We start from the raw sequence: 21,931 nt of genomic DNA on the forward strand, positions 1-21,931 counted from the left end.
CGAAAGCTATGCAGCTAAAGGAGTTGCGTACAAAAGAGTCCTCATCACAGACAGACTTTCTATCTGATCTAAAGGAGCAAAATCTGTCGGATGCTGGTCAACTTTCTGTATTGAATTTGTCTTCTGGTAAATTGGCAGAAATAGACCTTATGACAAAATTGATTACACAGAATTCTGACCAGGCCCTCAAACTGACTTAATTCCGAAAGAGTTGGAGGATATAATGGCACAGACACAAAGTCGTGAACCCCCTTTATCGGTAGAGCAGATGGGTAGGGAAAAATTGGATAGTCCATCAATGCTTACTGATATTCTTGAGGAGGAAGCAAGAGACTCTCTGACAGAGGCACAAGCAACAATGGATTGCCAAGGACCAACAGATGAAAGCAATTTCAGATTTTTTATCTCTCGTAAAGAAAAAAAAACGATATATGAAGGCCCTAAAGAGCTCCACTCTGAAAGATCCAGTGCCGGAGCAAAATTAATCTAATCCTGCGAAAGGCAAACAAAAAAATGGGAAACGCAAAGGCATCATCGATAAGTAGTCCACAGCCTACGATATCTCGGGAGGAAGAAACCCTGAACTTGATTCATCTAAATGAGGGCAGCAAAAAAAAGCTTTAGAGTTGAATGATAATCTGCCTATCATGGGCCCTCTGTTAAATAGGGATTCGATAAAACTAAAGAAAGAGGGAAAGGATAATCCCCTTTGTAAAAGGGGAGGTGGGGCGTTGGCGAAAGGTACTCTATCCTCTGCTCTGAAGGCGAAGTCCCACTCTAAGAACTTTAAGGGGAAACAAAGGATCCTTTCGGGGGGACAGATCTTAGTTTCCCCTCAAAATAATAACCTTAAATTGTTGCTAAAAAAAACAAAAAGTTATCCGGGCCTGAAGACTCAGTGCCCGGATTTTGTGCCATTAACAAACGAGATACACCTCATTAGAGAGGGGGGATTCCCCCACTAGGGTGGGTTCAACATTCTTTCTTCTACCAGCGAAGAGTGCTTCTCTCTCCTTTATTGGCCAGATGACAGTTCCAATTAGATCTAAAACCAAAACTGAACACGGAGAAGGTGGTTATGAAGATTGTGGGCAACCCTTTCATTCACTTACAGGAGCGGTCTGTGGTAGGCTCTGACCCAGATCCCCAGGAGAGGGAAGGGTTGGTCCGTAGCCTGAAGGAAGAAACTAGGACAACCAAGATCATGTCCCCCCCCTCCCAAGTGAAATGGCTGGAATAGCTGACATAGTGGAGGTGGTTAAGGAGTCCGTACCTTTGCTGAGGATGGGAATGCAGTCAGCTTCATCGGTGCGGTCGTCAAAAATAAAAAGCAATGAGGATGACTTTTACGTTCTATTGAATCAGGCAAGACAGAATGACTTACTTCCTCCTCTAAAAAGTTCACCTCAGAAGTGTGGAGGAAATGAGCTTGAAACAAATAAAATTTGTTTGGTTGGAAGAGGCGATTTGGGTGTGAATGGAATTGGGATGTCAAAGGTTCTGCCAGACTCAACGGGCCCTGAAAAAGAAGGTGCACTGAGATTGCTAGTAAAAAAACAGTTACAAGAGCATGTGACTGCAGAGAAAATTAAGGTATACTCTCCCCAAGAGGCAGTTGAGAAAATTCAGGGTCCTCCTGGCCTGGAGACTGAGAAGGAATCTTACTCCAGGCTAAATCTCCCACTTCCTCCTAGAGGGGTAAACTGGGGCGAGTCGAGGGATGGTAGTGACCCAATATATATATATTAAATGACCGAAGGAAACTCAGCATGCAGAGTATGAGAATAAACAACCTCCTAGCAATTTCCTTAACCTTCTGTCTTCGTTTAATCTGGAGAAGACTTGCTGAAGACAGACTACCTTCCCAGATTATCCGAGTGTAATTTGGTATTATTTATTTGATCAGGACTCTGATGCTTCTTTAACTAGGGGTAGAATCTTAGCAATGTGTAATGAAATCGAGGCACTTAGGACAGTATCCTCAGCTGACATCAAATTGAAATCAGACCAAAAAAAAAAAAAAAAAAAAAAAAGACTAGTAGCGTTGGCCCTAATGTAGAACAAGCCAGGCCGGGGGATTTGCCAGATGAGGAATCTAGTTGGAGATGGCTAGCCCTCTCGTTGAGAGACTCCATAGCACAACTAAAGGACATGAAGGTCTCCCTTTAATGTGAATGACCTTTCAGTGTTGTCATGGAATTAACCCAATATTCGGTTGTGCGTTTGCAGAAACTTGGATGACAGGGATGGTTGTGATGGATGGATATTTGTGCTTTCAGGAACTAGCTACCCAGGGTGCTCTGGGTCGTCCCTCTGGGGGCCTCTAAACCGCTGTGGAAACTAAGGGTTGTTTGAAGGTCTGCAATTATAAACGGATGTCAACTGGATTTCTGTCTGTCCTCCTCGAGATGACAGAGCAGACAAGGAAAACTTTCATATTAATTGCAATATTTACTGATCAGTGTAAGGATGAGGCAGGAAGGCAGCGAGTTGCAAAATAAAACAGCCTTTTATTGAGGTGTGCAAGGAAAAGTATTTAAAATAAAAGATAAAGAACTTCAATACAGTCTTCTGGTCCTTCCTTTGTAGGGATGAACCTGTTGTCTCCTTAGGTTAATCCTCATAAGCCCAGAGCGTCTTCGGTGTGGCTCTCTCTCCCTCAGCTTGGGTGTTCTTAAAGAAATCCGATGAAACACACACCGTCCGTTGTCAGTTTCTTCCTTAAATAGGGGACGGAGGGGTTTTGACCAATCAGAAGGGACTTGGTTGGTAAGTCTATAAATACCCCATAAGCCCCACCCCCTTCCTCTCTGTATGAAGGTTGCCAAGATGTCTCATCCACCGTTCCGGTGGCTTTCCCCTTCCATGGGTTGCTGCCGAACCGGCTAACAGGTGAGTTTCTTGTTTGTATGCAGGAGCGGGGAGCGGGTATTGTCAAGTCCGTGACACGTTTGTCTCGCTCGGCGTCCATTCCTGTTTGTCCATCATTGTTAAAGAACGGACGCCAGAGACACTGTTCACTTTCCTCGTGGTTCTGAGTTCCCATTTCTGAGCTTCCACCAGCTTCCGCAACCCCCTCCCATCTGTGTTCGAGCTGAAACTTCGGTTTACTGGCCGCAGCCCCTCGGGTGAGCTCCGCTTTGTCTGCCAGCCAGAAACCTCCCTCTGCTTGTGTCTCCCACTTTGATTCGTGGCTGGCCTTTGATTCCGACACGGCCTGGGTCAAACTTAGAGGCCGTCCTGCCTCCACATCCACATGTTCACAGTCAGTAAAAGGCAACTTGGAAGAATCCCTTGTAACATTGAACAATTATGTGTCTACAGAAATGCTGGTTTATCCACTTCTCCAAATTACAATCATGGGAGATCTGAATACAGCTATTTCCTCGGATCCATATCCTGGGTGTGAATTAGAATCCTTCAAACATATTGAGACGAATATCCTAGGCAATACTAGTCAAAAATTTAAGCTTGGGAAACTGTGGTATACATTCTTTTTGGATTGGGGACTGTCATCGGCATGTACCAATCGAGTGAATGAAAGTCTGATCCCTACTTGGTCGAATGGTGCTTATTCATCAACCATTAATTATATGTATGTTTCTCAATATCTACTAGAGTTGGTGACGAACTTTGAGATTACTAAGTCCCCCAGTAGTGACCATAGTATTCTTACAGTCTCTTTTTCCCTGGAGGGGTTTAAACCCCAGGGGTTAATTTATCCGATTGATGTACATTCAAAACCCTCTAAAAATAGACTGAGATGGCATGAGGGTAATGCTAAGAAGGCAAAGAGGCTCTTTCTGTAAATTGTTGAGGAATCAAAGATAGAAGAAAAGACAGTCCTTTTTTCCCATAACAACTTTACCATATTAGTAAGATCTACACTTGATTCTCTTTCAATCAGGAATCAGGCCCAGTGGGGCATGGTGAAACATTACCACATTTATGATGGGATAGTTAGAACAAAAAAAAAACGCGGCCCTTCACAAAGAAATTAGGCAAGTTAGGAAATCTTTTCTCGATGTTAACATTGTGAACTTAAATATCAGAAAGCTTAAGCAATTTTATAAAAACGGATTTATTAGCTATCGGCATTCTCTCCATCAGGTAGATAATAAACAGATGCTATCCTCCCTTAGGGAAGGTTCCTCCAGGCAATTCTGGCTATTGATTAACAATTTGGATTCACGTCAAGTTACTTCTCAAACTAATCCTATCTTGGAGCAGGTTTGGCTTGGGCACTGTAATCAAGTATATAAAAAACAGATGTTAGCTAGGGACTGAAGTGCCACTTTGTCCTCTCCTTGATCAGTAAATTTCTCTGTTCCGAATATAGAACTGCAAATAAAATTAGCTAGCTCCTCGAGAGCGGGAGGTCCCAATGGCCTTTCGAATGCCACATTTAAAGGGAATGCGGGAGGATGGGCGAAGATTCTTTATTTCCTGTTCAAAGATGTCATTAGAACCAAAATTATCCCAACATAGTGGCATCTTTCATATATTGTCCCAATCTTTAAAAAAAAAGAGGATAGGCACTCCCCCAAGTGTTATCGCCCGATTGCGATCCTTGATGCGGATTGGAAGATCTTTGCGGGAATGATATTAAAGGAAATGAATCAATGGATAAAAGAAAAATCCATCCTTTCACCCTTGCAATATTGGTTTAGAAAAGGCATTGGGACAGATGTGGGAGGCCTTCTCTTGACCACTTTTCAAGCTAGGACCTGGAAAAGGGATGCTGGCCCTATCTACCTGGCTGCCATTGATCTCAGCATGGCCTTTGACAGCGTGGATAGAGACACTCTTTGGGGTAAACTGAAAACTTTGAGGATGCCCAAAAACCTGCTTTCTATTCTTATTCACCTTTATCTGCACTCTTGTGTGCAGATTAGGTTGAATATGGACGGCCTCCTTTCAGGCCCTCTTGAAATTGGAAATGGATTAAGACAGGGTTGTATTTTTGCCCCGACACTTTTTCCATTTATACTTTTCCGATGTAGGTATTTGTCTGGAGAAAAGTTCTTTTATGCCTCCAAAAATTGGTCTGACCCCCATTCCTTGGGTAGCTTATGCCGACGATTTCCTTCTCATTGATCAGTCACCTAAAGGCATGCAACGTATGATTAAGGCCTTTCATGAATACACGGTAGTAAACCACCTTAAAATCAACCCAAGTAAAACGATCATAGTTATCCTTTCAAATAAGAACTTAAAGAAAAGTGGGAAGGTCTATCCTTGGTGCCTGAATAATGAAAAACTGCAGGTTCAGTCGGCAATGATATATCTTGCGTTCCCAATTCTGAACAAAAATAATCAAGGGCACTTTCGAGACTATCTCTGAACTAAAGGTACCCCGTTGATAGCACAACAAAAAAAAATAGATACAAAATTTGGTAAATTTTCTATCTTTCCACTGCTTTGCTATTTTAGGCTAAAGGTTACTCCAAAAATGGTCTATGGTGTAGACATTTTTCCAGAAACTATGATGATAGAAATTGCAAAAATTGAATCAAAAGTATTGAAGGGTTGTATGTACTGGCTCCCGAAAGCTATCCATGTTGAAGTATTACATTATGAACTGGGATTTTTAACATGGAATTTATGGATTAGGTGGCGTAGATTCTCCCTTTATAGAAGACTATTGTCTGACTCGGGGACAACCTTTACAGAATTCTGGGACAAGGTCTTAAAGCTCGGCTGTTTGGTCTTGACCAATTGGTCAAATTAAAAACTTCAAGCAGGGAAACCCTCTCTAAGATGGGGGTGGATACTGACACATTGAATAAAAATCTGGTCCATGCAAAAAAACGACTCCAATGTTTTGACTGGTCTAATACTATTACTAAGGTGGCTAACTCTAAACTATATTCCCACCCAATTACTCACCAGAAGGCTGTGGGGGTTGCAGAACCGTATCTCCAAAAATACCATAATCGAGCTCTCAGTAACGAGATTATGCGATTTCGCTTCAATGTTTGTAACACAAGCGAAATCATGGAGATTCGGACAAGAAGCAATCACAGAGAAACCTCTAAAATCGAGTTTCTCTGCAGGTTTTGTCATGAGCCGGAAGTAAAAGAAACTCGATATCATCTCCTGCTAGAATGTAAGCCACTAACGGCAGTAGGAATCAAATACTTTGCTAGATTTGTGAACTCTATAGAGCGTGTGTTATCGGAAATGTTATGGTGGGAACTGATGCATGGCTTGGGTATATCCTTGAAGATTGCGGTTGTTCGATTTTTGAAAGATGCTTGGAATATTATTTGAACACTACTTGAGCATGTAGAAATTGTGGTGTTTTATCAATTTTAATTGGGGACTGTTCTATTATTGTATAATGTATTATTCATGTTCTCTCTATTTTTATAGTTTTATTTGATTTTATTACAGTTCTAAATTTTGTAAAGGTTTATTTAAACCATATACAAATAACAAAAATATGTAAACTAAATGTACATCTTTAAAACATGTATTAATATCCTAACTACACACATACCAATATAGAACCAGCAGAGCAGTTATTACTGTAGTGGAGTATCTAATTGAATAGAGTTCAGAAAAGCAGCCACAGCCAAGCCCACTGCTGTATTTTCCCTGTACACACATCTATGCCACACTTTTTCCAAAGCAGTCCATTTAATAATCAAAAACAGTTTCCCCAAATAGCCCATCCGTTGGACGTTCAGTACAGGGCAATGTATGACCAAATGCTTAAGAGTTCCTACTATATCGGCATTCTTACAAACTCTGCCGATAGCTTCAGAGGAAGATATCTTGCCTCTTCTAAGAAGAACCTCCTTAGTAGGAAGTAGGTTCCATCTAAATTGCAGTAGTATGGATCTATACAATTTGTTGGGAAACTTAGTATCACCCCCTCTTTCTGTATTCATGAGCTAAATGGCTCATTGAAGGATACCATGAAAACATTCTACAGTCTCTATCCGGTCTAGGTCAACGAGTGTACATTTGACTATCTGGGTTAGATATCAGAGTCTCAATATCTAGACTCAAATTACTCACTATAGTTTTATAAGCCCACTCAATATGAGACACATATACATCCCATGCCAGACATTTCCGAACCTACATGTCTATTCATCACTTCATACAGTGACCTAAATGAGAAAGTATTTCAATAGTATCCCCTAAGAGTTCATCAAAGCTATAGATTCTATTACCAGATGTGTTGAAAAAAATCTTCATGTTTGCTGTATTCATTCACTGACCGATTGCACCTACAGCTCTTTGTAATCCCACATATGTATGATCAAGCAAAATTAAATCATCCACGTACATGTATGTCTGCCTCCAAATTTTGGCAGGAAGATATTAATGTCCATTAAATAGGTGCCAAATTCTGCCATTTAAAGGGTGAATAATAGTGGGGCTAAACCCCAGGCCTCTTGTTGTCCTTAAAAGTTTTGGTCAGTGCCCCACTAGGTCCCAGTCTCATTTTAACTGTAATGTTATCGTGAAGTTGGATTCACAATTTAAGTATGCTCTGGTCCAACCAACAAGACACCAATTCATGCCATAATCTACTTATCCTTTCGATGGAATGCCATGGCAAAATATAAGAAAGTTATGCATAAAGGGACATTTTTCTGGATTGGAACACGTAGGCACTCTGTCCAAGATGTAGGTATCTCTCGCAATGCCAGTATACACCTGAAGAGTTCCAACAAGATCATAGCCCATGATGTAGGATTGTTCTTCATTACCACATTGGGGAGGCCATCCAGTCTACGGCCTCTCAATGCTTTGTCATGTTTTATTATCAATACCAATTACTCTAGGTCCAATATGAGCCCAGCTTTCACAGATTTCCACCGAGAACTCCTCCAAGCTACTGTTTGTTGTTCAGGTGGGTATTGTTTTATATATATTTTTTTTATTTAATGAGTAAAGTTTTAATTACAAAACTGTTGTCATTTATTAAGAAGGAAAGAGCTTGAAAAATGGAGAATAAGAAAAAAAAGGAGGAAATTAAAAAAGGAAATAAAGGAAAGAAAAATTAAGTACAGTAGGATATAGTGAAATCCAGTCCTTGTAATCAAACAATCCTGTCCAGAGTCGCTGGCAATCTAAACAATCTTGTTTGTCATGATTTTGTCCACACCATTCGTCAGTCTTGAGCGTTTCTCAATGTAGGCAAATAGTCTTCTCCAAACACATGGAGCCACATGAATGTCAGCTTCTTGTTTGCGCCGTTGATCAATGCTGACCATCTTTCTTGGGGTGTCAATTCTACGTAGGAAGCTGGTAACATACTTGCATACAAGCGTCGCTCAGTAAACAAACTGGTATTGTTTTAGATGTAATTTACCCATTCAGTCTCATGAATACGATTAATTTGGGCTTCTCTCTCTCCAGTTTTTCAGGTTGTTGTAAATTAGTGCCCAGAACCTCCTGAAATTATTATGTCCTTTTATCCTACGCATGTCTTCCAATGGTTGCATGTTCATTTTTATTTTTCTTTTCTATTTTTTTTTAAATAGCATCCAATTTGTATAGAATTGCTTGATTTAACGTTTCTCCTTTAAATACATGCTAAAAGACAGGGTAACATCTCCTAGGGATTCGGAGTCATACCTCTTCTTATGGCTGATACAATACAGTCAATTGTAGTTTTGTTTTAAGTACACAGAATGTACCCCTAATAACGAATCATGGATTTGTAGGGATAATTTGTTCAATCCAGGAGTTATTCAGTAAACCATATGTCCTCAGGTTGCTCTAGGGGAATAGGACCGCTGCAATTAAACTCTCATACGGTTTTATATTCCTTTTAGTCCATTTGATCCAGGCGTGCTGCCGATTACCATTCCCTGTAAGCTTTTCAATGGCTAATGTTTCACATCTCCTTTGTGTCTCCAGATTAAGGAATACATGGATGAATTGTCCTAATCACATTACATTCACAAAAAATTAAATCAGACTATTAGATTGTAATGACGAAATTATTCTTGTGGTAAATTCTCCAGATAGGTCTCGACCATTTACTATATATAGGTGCCAGTCTACAAAAACTTGTGACCAAAGCCCTTCTTTTTTACCGTGGATACCCCAACCAGACTAGTGACTGCTGCTGAACTAGTGGAAAGAACAAGCAACCAACACCGAATTATAATCCCATGGTGTTCCAAAATGTAATGTCTTTAACTTGGGCAACAAATAATAAATGAGAGGCATCAAGAGAGCTCCAGAGATTCCAGAAATGCATTAATTTATGTTTTGAAGACAAAGTGTAGCGATTAAAACGATCTAAAGTATATGATTCATTTCCCCACCTACCATTACATACCCACACCTATTTATACAAATCATAATCTCTTTGCCTCTGTCCCATAGTATCTTTTGAATGCAAGTTTGGTCTGTCATACTCTAATCCTGTTTCCCTCGATCTTGCTGCTCCCAAACTCATTGTTTCCTCATTCTCCTCCTTCCTCCACAGGCTAGGGCCTCCGGCTCTCCAGATGTTTTGGACTAAAAATCCCATGAGCCCTTACAATTGACTATGCTGACTAGATCTGATAGGAGTTGTAGTCCAAAACATCTGGAGAGACAAAGGTTGCAGACCCTGCAATACACCATTTTCTCCGACAAGGAACCAATGCCATAAGCGCAGTGGTGACTGATGCAAACGTTTTAAACATAGCTTATATAGAATACTCTTCAAATTGCAAACAGCAGGTACTACAACTCCATTAACAACAAAAAAAGGCCAACTGACCAAAATTCAACTAAAAATAAAACTAATCAGGGTGTAAGAGATCGTCTGCATCATCAAAAAATGTGTTTATTATAGCAATCCCTTACATCGTGTACAAGAATGGTAGGCTGTCCAAATGACTATGCAACTCAAAAACAAATGGATTCAAAAAGGACACAGGCCTAATATTAAATAGAGGAGCAACACAAGAACGCATTTTCTGGCGAAAACGAAATCTTTAGTACTGCCTTAAGGAAATTATATCAGTATAAACTCAACCAGTATTTTTGATGCCGTATTTAATCATTTGGACCACACTAGTTCTCAATTGCCTTCCTAAAACATATCAATTCAATTTAAAAGCTAAAATAGGTTACATTAGGTCTATCCATTCCAGACAATAGAAGTAGGTTTTCATAAATGGATATTCTACTGGAAGATCAAAGTGCAGTCCACAGACAACACTATTTTGACTTGCTAATTGAAGGCAAAAATCAATACTGTGCCTTCTGAACTGCATTTGCGACATTTCGATTGTGTTTCCATTATGTTAAAAGTGCTTTAAAATGTATGTTAAAATAATATGTAATGCATGTTATGTAGAAACAAACTGCGTATAAAAAAAATGTTCATTCGTTACGCATAATTTACAAAGCAGGTAATTGAAACAATATGTGGCATTAGACAATAACGTGCAATTTTGTTTTACTAATATCTACACTATCCAATGAAAGCAAGGATGTCTACGCTACTATCAAATTTTTAAATGTCTTGGAAAATGGTGACATTAATTCTCAGTTCACCACCTCACTATATCTGCTCATAGCACTGGATTGATGTTGGATATTGTAGAATTAGTGCTCCTATAAAACTACTGCAGTTCCGCCTTTCGCATAATTAAATATAGTGTAATAATGTAATTTTAGCAATGAGTTGCTCTTATTACACTTACCAGGTAGTCAAACGATAGCTTCAAAACAGAATGCAGAGTATATAGCGAGTGGGATTAAATTATGCATTTGAACCTTAGGCCGGAGTATTACTGTCAGGTTTATTGCTAACAGAGAACGTGTGTGTCAAGCTCGAAGGTTCCATTTTTAATGAAATTACTGCGTGGTGAAATGATTAAAATCTGTATTCCGGGAATGTTGCAGTGAGAGAAAAAAAAATCAATACATGCAAGCACAGCTTTGCTGGTGAATGTGAATTCAAGGAAAGAAACAAACCAACACACAGAATAGTAAACACAGGAACGTTACCTTATTTATAGTATCAATCTCCTGAGACAGCAAATTCACAAATGTGTACTATATATTTTGATCTGTAATGAGGGTCCTTTTCCCGAAGAACCTATTAGAAAGGCATCATTTCTACCCTTCCCCCACCGCTCCCGCATTGCAATCATTGTGCCTCTGCTTATTATGTTACAAATGACCGAGGTAAAGCTGACATTCTCCTTGCATGCAAAAAGATCTCGTCTGCCAGGCTTTTTTTTCCTAATGAAGGAGCTTTGTGAAATCTCCCCATGGGTTAATACTAATGAAGATCCTCCGGCACAATTAAAATCACAAGCCAGTAGATGTGAGGGAAAACACAAAACAAAAAGGCATTACTATTTTAGCTGAATTGTTTGACTAACATACATACAGAGAGTATTTTATTAATATTAGCAATTAAGCAAAGGTCATCACTATTTTTGTAGGGATAATTTACAGCTAGATACCTGACTCGCAAGCTACCATCTGGTCGGTGAAATAAACAATTATTGAATAGATATACAAATCTAACATTACATGGCTGACCAAACACTGGCACAATCAATTTTACTGTATTGACTATTTTCAAGTTGCAGTAGTGCCCACGCATCAAGGAAGCCATTATTTGTTGCGGTGTACTTTAACCCCAGCTTAACTTGAATGTTATCCAAAAGAAACCACGTGTAGAGTTTAAAGGGATGGGGCTGAGAGGTGCCGAGTTTCTTCTCTTCCATGAAATAACGTGAATGGGGGCGGGGAGGCTGGGCTGCAGCAAAGGGCAGAATGGCTGTTCTCTTGCCATAATGGAAACTAAACACCGTTTAGGAGTCTTGCCGATTAGCCATGCCAGGAAGGAAGAACACTGCAAGCACAGCAGTGCGCTGTGGTTAAGCGATGGCGCAATCCTTAGGTTTAATGTTGAATAACCTGTTATTGTATGTGTACGTTTCTTTAACTGGCAGTATTATTTTAGCGACTTCGCAAGTATAGAGCGAAGAGATGTGTTTGTTTTCAGTATGCACTCTGAAAAAAGAACACACGAACAAGATAATAAAACCGTCCCTGTCTAATCCAAGGAGATGTTTAGAGACGGGTTGAAATAAAATCTGACCACTTAAAACAAACCAGGGGAACCCTACTTTGTTTATGCAGCCACAATATAGTCTCCGACTCTATACATTCCATGAAAGCAGTGCACTCCCTAAAACGGAACACAAGGATTTCTTTTGAAAATCACCCAACGGCCCAAACTTGGAAAAACTATACAATTGTTTGGGTGTTGCAAAAGCATTTGTATATGCAGTTTCGTCTGAAAAGTGCTTCGCTTGGTTCGGGATCTTGTAAACACATCTTTCGGGGTCCTTTGCAGCCAAGCAATTAAGGGATAGGTAAGGTTTTGTGAGGAAAGGCAGGGTCGAGAGCACAGAAAATATACCTGCTGAAGTTGATTTGAAGCCGGTTGAGTATTCCCCATTTCGGTTGAGAAATTAAACACACAATTCGATTCCCTCCCTTTCTTCAGCCGAACAGCAAGTTTCATTGTTTAGGGACCTGGGAAGAGAAGCCTTGTTTGGTTGACGTCACTTTTTTTTGGTTCATGAAGCCTTCGCCTTGAAGTGAAGCTGAATAAAAAAACCTTGAGCGAGAGAGAGAGGGGGGAAAATCTCCTTCAATCTGCTTGGAAGGAAACTAACGAGAGACAGAGAGGGGAGAGGCAGAGGAGGAGGGAAGAAGACACTCGGATACACACACACGCAGAGCAGCGATTCCTTTCACTCTAAACCCCGCCGCTTTTTCCCCCCCTTGTGCTCCTGCGGCCCTGAAGCCTGACACATTTACAGCCGCCTTCAGTTCAGTGTCCGTGGAGAGAGGAAGGGGGAAGCCTTTCCCAAGCGAGGTGAGCGAGAATATTAATACTACTTAAACGCTTTGCAAAGGCCTGGCGCGAGGAAGTGTGCTTACTTAAAATGTTGACTGAAATGTCACCTTCCGCTGGGGCTGAGGGTTGTACTAAAGCATATGAATGCTGCTGCCGTTTCTACGCGCGCTGAGACCTATGTGTATTTTTTTTCTCTGGTTCTCCAACCGGAGAGCCGCCGTCGCTCTGCCGCCCGCCGTGAGTCGGATGTGGTTTTGTTGGTTGTGCGTGTGCGGTGGGGGAGCGGTTTCAAAGTTTTTTGCCCACCCTCCGTAGGGTGGTTGGCTTGGCGGCGGATTCGCTGCCGCCGTCGGTTGGCTCTTTCACCACCTCCCTTCTCCCCGTGCCTCCCTCCCCCTCCCGGGGGCGCTTTATTTTTTTCTGCTTCCTCTCCCGGCAGATCTCCCCACCTTCCTCTGTGTTTATATGCTCTCGTAGCTCGCTCGCACAGTTCAGCAACCAACTGTTTTTCCTTTCTCGCCTTTTTTAAAAAAACAAAACACATTTCTAACGTTTACCCTTTGGAATGCCAGCGATTTACACAGAGCACATACTCTCCTGGCACATACCCCCTCTGTCCGAACTCGGGCCCATCCTATCCAGCTTTAAGAACCCCCTCCCCCACTCCATCTGTTTCAATCCCTCACTCTGACCGTAAGAAAATAGCTAGGAAATGCCGTGCCCGGGGATCTCCTCTCCTGATTAGATATATCTGTGGGTGTCAGTTGTGTTTATGTGCAAGGTAAGCAAGCTTGAGACCTCTGAAACCTCTCCTCTCTGCCTGTCCGCCATCTACAAGGACATCCCTCCCCTTTAATGCCCCCCCCTTTCTGATTAATTAAAAAAAACAATTATTTGTTTACATAGTCGACTTGCCTTGTAATACTTTTTTGTCACTAGAGCTGTGTTTTCTTTTAAGTGAAGCTTCGCCTCCCCATGTTTCTTCTGCCGTTTTCTTTCTATGATGTTTATTCTTGTTCCACCTTTTGTGCTGCTTGCATATAAAGGGGAGAAGCAACTGCAGCACGCTCTGGTTCTAGAAATGTATCCCATTGTGGATAGTACAATATCCTCCATTTTTCCCTGCCCTCTAAACAACAAGGCTTTCGCCATCTTGGGCTGGTCTAACTTCCACGCTGTTGTGAAGAATTCTTCGCCCCCACCAATTTCAACTGGACCATGCAGAAAGTTTTATGAAATGTCTATGACGGCAGTGACGTCAGGTTAGGGTATACCTCTTTCCTAATGCGCCGAACCGATCATCTGCTTTTAATTAATATTTTTACCGACCCCCCCCCAACTGACTTGTGACACTCTTTAATGCATCAATGGTAAATTACTCGTTTGTAACTGATAACAGACGGATTTCTCATGCCATCTCATGCCAGTTCAGTACATGGCAACAGTTCACGAACTTAATGGGCATGTTTATTTTTTATTGTTTGCAGTTTAAGATAAAGAAAGCAGTCTTATCTACTTGTTATATTTTCATAGTGCATGTGAAATGCAATTTATAGAAGTATCAAAACGTGGTTTGTTCTTGCATTCTGTTTTCACATATACATCATCAGAAGCAGTATTTTGTCACAAGTTGGACGCAGCCCTCTGCTTTTGAATTCTCAGAAGTTCAGAATAATTGGACCACATAGATGCTTTTTTTTCTTTCCCTTTTTATTGCTTTGTCAGCTAAATGTTGTAAACTGCTTTTTTAGTTTAGTTTATTCATTTATAATGCGCACCAGACCCTAGGGCAGATTTTAATAGGGACCCACCAAGAGCTGATTTCCATCTGGACAATTAAGGTTAATGTAGCAGTGTTAAGACGTCGAGCAAGTACTATACAAAGCTACGTATTAAGTCGTTAAAGTTGTTTTAAGGCTCATCAGGCATTTATTTTTGTTGTTGTATATGTACATTGCTGCATGTAAGTGCTTCAAAGCACCTGTTTTAATGATGGGCTCCTCTAATTTCATTCAACTGTGTGTGTGACGTATTTCTTACAGTTAGACTTATTCTTATATTTCAGTGACCAAAAATATAATTTCATGTACAGAAATTCATTGCACTGGTGCAATGTCCTTTTTTTCTATATGGAACTACTGAGGGGGTGGTCCTGTCAGGCTACATTTAGAGATACCTGAAGCATTTGAATATTCATACAGTCAATGTAATTACTGGCAAGGAGTGACCCGTTATTTTAATCTGTGGGATACCGAGCAATCCTTCCTCAACAACGCATTCATTTCAAACATGAATCAAAACAAATGTTGCCTTCTTCAAAATACGAAATGTATCTCAACACAGTACGTGTACTATAGAACGTTAAACATACATGTAGCACCTTCAATAAGTGCTCAGCAAAATCAAATCAGAATCAGTGACAGAGTCAGCAAGATAAATCACACTCGGTGCAGGTTCGACATAGTCATCACACTACGTTTAAACAGCAATACATCTACGCCTTCCTCAGGACCAATAACCCTGTGAGAAACAAATATAAGAAGGGAGTGTAAAAACATAAAAGAGCACGACTTAATCACTGTGCAAATAGTGCCGGGTAAAGAGGGGCAACAGCTCAACATAGTTCATAAACACTTGGTACCCCAAACATGGGTGAAGTTGGTAAACTGTCTTTTGGTATTTATTTATTTTCAACTTAAATCTGTATGTAATGAGACTGGTGTTAGAGACTACTTATTCCCTTGTTTGCTTTTTACCGAAAGGGCAGTCGCATACCTCACAATTTATAGTGATGCAACTTGTTTAGTTGTAGTACATGTTCATCCTACACAGTCAACGGCAGGGAGCATTTAAGGTAATTATATCAAGTGATGAATCTAGGTTAGCAGAGATGTCAAAAACTCAAACGAAGAGTGGCCAAATTCAAAATAAACTATTAGACGTGCCTACTTGATTGGACTCTTAGATGGTAAGGTGTCTGATAGTTCTAATAATTAAAATTCTATAACAAAAACAGGCCTGGGTCTCAGAAGGGGAGACCTTTTTTACTTATTAGTCAAGCCGGAATAGTAAAAATGTAGACTACTAAGAAAAGTAGACAGTCTTACCTATTGAGTTGATACCGGCAGCAGGATTAATCACGCTTCACTGAACCAAGCAAAGTGGGTTCTAATGTTTTTACATTTTCATGGGTGATGTCATTGCACAATGACATCATCCCAACAACGTACCGTGATGTTCTCTTCGGACGCAAAGATTGGCGTGCGCGGCCATCTTTTAGTGACAGGCCAGATCTCTAATAATGTTGCAGGAGAAATGCTGACATATACGGAGAGGGAGGCTTGCTCGTAATGAAGCAAAACCTCAAAAGTCAACAACGACTTGTACTAGCGTGTCTCTAATTTTGTGCCTTGATCTAGTTAAAGAAAATAAATGAGGGATATACATATATTGTCTTCTGAGCTGACAGTGTTGTGGTTAAGAGTATTACCTAGGATGACTCACAGTTATCAGTGACTGTTCTAAGTTATACCTGCCTCGAACTGTATCAACAATCCACCATTTTGTTATTTGGAGTTTGTGAGCCAAGAAATGTTCCACTAGAGATACATTTATGTTCTTGCATCTAATTCGTGATCAGTGTTCAAAGATCCTGAAGTGTGCAGCCTGGCTAGTCTGGCCGCCGTATCTCAGTTTGCATGGGCATTCTATACAGTACACAACTTGTGATGATTTACAATTCGTCTTTTTTTCTGAGATGCCTTTTCACCAACCTCAAATGATGGACTTTTCTGTATCCTTTTTTTCTACAAGGGTACAACGTATGTTTGTTTACAGGTAGATCCCCGCTAAGCTCTAATATTAGGGGCCTGTACATTAAAGCTTAATTGGATTAGCATGTTTGCGTAGTACACACACACACACACACACACACACCATATTCTTTTTTTTAAATTAAACATGAATCATAAGTATAACACATTTGACAGATAATAGGCTGTAACAGATGGATACGCAGTTTGAGGGAAAAAGGTTGGTTGTTATGCCTTCCCTATATCATACAACAAGAGATTACCACAGTGCAGACAAATCACACAGACTTAAGAAAAATCATTAGTTGATATGTTTACCTAACCAACATTTTGGAATGTGTTGATGACAATGTTCATTGACTGTTAATTTACCGTCTTTTGACAAATTATACGTAAACATTCCTTTCTTGATTATTTTTCAATTTGGGTTGCTGTGTAATGGGTATAAAAATAATGCACATTTGTTTAATTTGGCAGATGATGTTTCAATAGACTACAAAATCTCTTAAACTGTGTCAAGGTTTGGACACATAAGTGCATGGGTCGCTCAGCATCATGGGTAGGACTTTCCACCAGATGGAAGATGCTGGTGAGGGTAAGAAACTTAGCAGAGTTGACAGGTGCGCAGGTCCTCTAAGAGCCGCTTCCTGCGAGGAAAAGAAAATATGTAATTTCCAAATTGACCAAAGAAATCACCAGATGACCACAAATCAGTGCAAAAGAACATATTGCCAAAAAGGATTCTTACACCAATTTGCTTTTGTGGAAATCTGATCAAGATGACCAGCCAAGCAAAAGTTGCTGAACATTTTTTAATCTTCCAGTAGATAAGCCTTCTTCCATGAAAACATAAGATATAGGGAAACCACATCCCAGTAACTCACTGATTAATTAAAAGATACCACGGCCGCAACCAACAGGGATCACTGATTAGGAAAAGAAACATGTATAAAGCTTTGTGTTCCAATTTTCATAACTTAGAATACTTTATTCTGATCACACGATTGATCCCTACTTCTACCAAAATAAAAGCTTGCACTTTTACTCAGTGGCTGCAGCTTTCCAGCATACTGCTATACAGCTGCATCTTCTTTTGCCCAACACACTCCATGTTACCTCTGGTAAAGTGGCCACCATGTAGCTCATTAACAAGGGTCATGATTGACAAATAATTGATACTGCATATGGGTACACAGCGGACGATGGTATAAACCAATCCCGCAGGCTGGCCACGCCCCGCCCCCCAGCTCTATCAACCCCAGGGAGTGGGACTACCTGGCCTGGATTTTCCATGGCCTCTTCTTACCGTCACTTTAACAGTTGAAGGCTCAGGTACGCTGTGTAATAATTCATGGCTTTAAACTCTGCAAACCTACTTTAGGTTATCAGTTGTAAATTAGGTCAGACTCTGTTTTTTGTTCGTCATGTTTCCCAATATTTGTAGGGAGTGAGAGGGTTAAGAGCCTAAAGAATAGATGAATTGTGAATTTGATTTCAATATGCCCCCTTCCTGCACCACCCTTCCTGTGGTATATATTTATTCAACTTAGTGTATGCTTTAGCTATTTTACTATTTGCGTCGAAATAGTATTAGTAATGGTAGTTGTATTTGATCATCCGGTAGTATTGGATGTGTACCCTGATCAGGGGTACACATTTCAAGTTGCAAGCTACTACTAGCCAACCACAAAAAAGTCACTTGCCACCTCAATTCTAAACCTACATACAGCACACGATTTCTTGCTCTCAAAGAACCAATTGTCACTAGACAATGGCTAGTGGGGAGTGCACATTTTGCACCCTGCCCTGATGGTTTCTGTGCGTCCAGTTCTTGACAATGTTTGATATAAAATGTTAGCGTTTAGACCATCTTCAATAAAGCACCATTTATTCTCCATTGCCTATGACAGAGGTAAAACTGTCAAGTTGCAAGCTACTAGCCAGCTATTTCAATTCTACACATACCCACAGTGCACCATTTGTTACTCGCCAAGAGTCACCTATCAGTAGCCTATGGCTAGTGGTGAGTGTACATTTGTTGTGCCCTGGCCTACAACACGGTTTAACCATTACGTGCAACTTCGTCACTTCAGACTTTCACTCTGGGGGCATTGATAGCTTATCACACGGAGACACCCGAGACCAGCTTATCCCTGCCTGCCTCCCAAGGCATGCTCCTTGGATTTTTGTCATTATAGCTTCGTGTATCAGTATCCTAACATAACAAGGGTGTACTTGAGGATTTGGGTCACTTTCCTCTGGAAGGCTCATGTTCTCCGAACTGCTCCTGCAATAGGTATCCTTCCAGACCTATTCTTCTTTCCTTTCTCCCTAGTGATTAAGGATGGTTCAAAGATCTATGCTGCCTCAGGTGAAGTGGCATTTTATATATTGATTAGAGTTGATGTTTTCAGGGCAACTACCGTGGCGCCCCACTGCTGACGTGGCCAACACAGCTGCGTAGAATTGCTTTATGACAGCACGCTCCATGTCCGATGTGGTAATAACACAAAAAGTAGCATATCAGAAAAAGCGAAATGCACAATACAAATGGACAGGCAATCATTTAGTTGTAATATAATTATTATCTCGGGTGCAATCACATTCCAAACCAAAATATACAAGCACTTCATTTGATAAAGTGCAAACATGAGATGACACATCTAGACCTGACAAAGTTATGTTAATAAACATTTATACTGCACCCATCACCACTGAAGCGGTCTCATGGCACTAAGCCTTGCCTGGGTAGTGGGACTTTGTGCCCCCAACACCACCAATGGCGAAACGGATGAAAGGAAAAGGGGGGGAAAAAGCTGATTGGATATGAGAAGCCAGCGTATGATAAGCATTAACCAACAACTGGATAGGTAAAAGGGGCTTAAGGAATATTGTGGTAGTAGGGGTGCATGTGTAATCATTCAGGCCCCAAAATGGGCATGCGTCACTAACGAGTGATAATGGACTCATTTGGCAAGTAAGATATGGTGTGTTGTGTGGCTGTGGAGAACTGATGGGGCAAGTCACTTTTTAGGCTTGACTAGTAGCTTGCAACTTGACATTTTTAAATCCCTTAAGTTCCTCAAGCCTTTCCTCTTTACCTCCTCCTCCATTTTTCTCTCTCAGCTAATCTCACAGTTGCTGTGATTGGTGATTGGTGTCCTGGGCCCTTATGCACCTTTGGGGCCACTGACCTCCCACACTCAATCGACCCAACTCCTGATTACCCTCAGCACTTGCCTTGTCACACCCTCCGCCCTGGAGGCTCGCACTCGCACCTAATCGCGGGCCCACGCCATGTAGCACTCACCATTCCATGCACTGCATCTGTGGATCACTCCAGCACTTACCCCTTCTTCCCTCTTCCTTGCTGCGCTTGCACGTTCTGAATACTCGCAAGACATAGTAGGTTCGTCCTCTTTTCCTTGCTCTCTCCACTGTTTTTAAATTTTATTTTTGGGGTGTTTTATATTCAGTTCACTCCCTTGTTCCCTTCCGTTGCCCTGTGGGCGCTTTGAAACAGTATTGTACTTGCTGTATAAGCGCCTAACAAGCGAACGATATATAAATAAATACATTTTAACCCATGATCATTGACAGTGGATCAAATGAACATTGATTGGGTAAAAATGAGTAACTTTCACCCATTGCTGGTGCTCAATTGTTATAGGGAAGTTTATAGTACAGTGATTGTGTGGCACTAGAATTAGTAATAGATACTGTACACAGTAAGTTATAAAAAGCTAGGCCACAACCTTCAAAATGAAGAAATGTTAAGACATTTACTATAGAAACATTATCAGATGTCAGTGCTAAGTGCACATCTACGAGGTTACCTGCCAAGCATGCTGAGGATGAGCTTAAATATTTCTATTCCATAAGGAGAAAATAGTGAGGGGAAAAGGAAAAACAGGCTAATTGTTGGAAACCAATATGTTCTTTATATGAGTGATTTACACTACATTCATTGTTTAATATTCAAAATCAATGAACTTCATAGCATCCACAATCCGCCAAGCTTGTTGAGTGCTCCTCCTGTCCTGCTTCACCTCTCAGAAGGCGGTTTCCTGAATTCTCCAGCCCTGTGGGTATCCCTTCTCTTTGTTTCCAGCTCGTACTGGCTCTTTACTCCCCACTATGCTAGGGGGTGGGACTAGCCACCTTTCTCATGTGCCAGGCATCGACAATGCATACAGAGGGTCAAAAGCCATATCGGCCATTTGTACAAGAAGTTTCAAAGTGTCCCATGTAACCAACATAGATATTGGGATCTTGAGATGAGGGAGGATAACTTTTATATCCCTTTCTAGGGATTTCCTGTCTTCCAAGGGGGCGGTCTCCCCCAGTGGGGTCCCGCTCGCCCTGTTCAATAGGGGATGTTAAGCTTAGCATGCTCACCTCCCTGTCGTCACAGCTACCTTTACAAATAGGCCTGACATAGCTAGCTGAACCGTAGGCGCCCTCTCACTCCATGAACATCTTAAAAACGAGGGACACTTGTGCTTCTGCTCCCATAACTGCTGAAAGATGTCGTGCATGATTTTTGACAGTCGTCCTGCTAGCTTCTTGCTTACAAGTTATACGTAATGTAGGGCAAACCTCCCTATGAAGCAACAAACACTACACATTAAGGGAATACAGTAATGCAGTACAATAACATGGATTCAATTTGAAAGCTGGATTATTAAGGCTACACTTGGGAGGACAGAGTGAGGGGGGTGCAAAGGGTTACAGTCGGAGGATACAGGTTAAGATTTGAAATGTGGACCCTGTCTTGATTAATTTGTGTGGATCTACAACCTTTCTGCTATTGACACTATATTCCTATGATGTTAACATAATGTAAGCTTCCTAACTGCACTGTGGATTGCCTGGTTCTGCATCAGTTATTCCCTCCCTTGCTATCTTCAGCTATGATTCAAGACAACATCTGCATCTCGGACTACCAACCTCTCCTGTTGTCCGGCTATACTCTGATTGGTTTCCTCATGGAGAGAGACCATTGTCTCTAAAAGCTCTTAGTGATTGCGTCAGACTGTGTGTGATTTAGGAATCTCAACAATGTTAGCCCAAATGCCTTTCTCCTATGAGTTCCCTCCCCCTCGCTAAGACTAAGTCATTGATTAGTCACAGCATTCCATATGCACAAAAGCGTACAGTTAAGCTCTCCCTAGGGCAAGATCATTGCAGACACATTTCCAAAGCATCAAATTCTTCAAAGGGTTTTTATTCTTGAATTTTATGTGAATCTGTGCCGCCACGTCTA

The 21,931-nt window shown here is 41.0% G+C and overlaps 1 protein-coding gene and 1 long non-coding RNA gene across 17 annotated transcripts in view; one reads left to right on the plus strand and one right to left on the minus strand.

The window, feature by feature from the left end:
* The window catches only part of LOC138488936 (uncharacterized), a 71,828-nt gene extending 59,248 nt beyond the window's left edge, over positions 1–12,580 (minus strand). Inside the window, exon 1 of the long non-coding RNA XR_011274732.1 lies at positions 12,410–12,580. This is a non-coding gene — a long non-coding RNA (uncharacterized lncRNA). The remainder of the gene's footprint in view (positions 1–12,409) is intronic.
* Positions 12,581–12,691: 111 nt separating this feature from the next.
* BAZ2B (bromodomain adjacent to zinc finger domain 2B) overlaps positions 12,692–21,931 on the plus strand; it is a 2,602,315-nt gene continuing 2,593,075 nt past the window's right edge. For 9 of the 16 annotated variants that reach the window (XM_069616359.1, XM_069616360.1, XM_069616361.1 and 6 more), the window contains exon 1: positions 12,693–12,871. The gene's annotated coding sequence lies outside the window, so the exon portion shown is untranslated. Of the gene's footprint in view, positions 12,872–13,447; positions 13,635–21,931 lie in introns of those variants that run through there. The other 7 variants (XM_069616356.1, XM_069616365.1, XM_069616369.1 and 4 more) reach the window with 2 other exon arrangements.

The sequence above is a fragment of the Ambystoma mexicanum genome, chromosome 9, assembly GCF_040938575.1.
Source record: "Ambystoma mexicanum isolate Mex_15411 chromosome 9, UKY_AmexF1_1, whole genome shotgun sequence".
Classification (NCBI taxonomy): Eukaryota; Metazoa; Chordata; class Amphibia; order Caudata; family Ambystomatidae; genus Ambystoma; species Ambystoma mexicanum.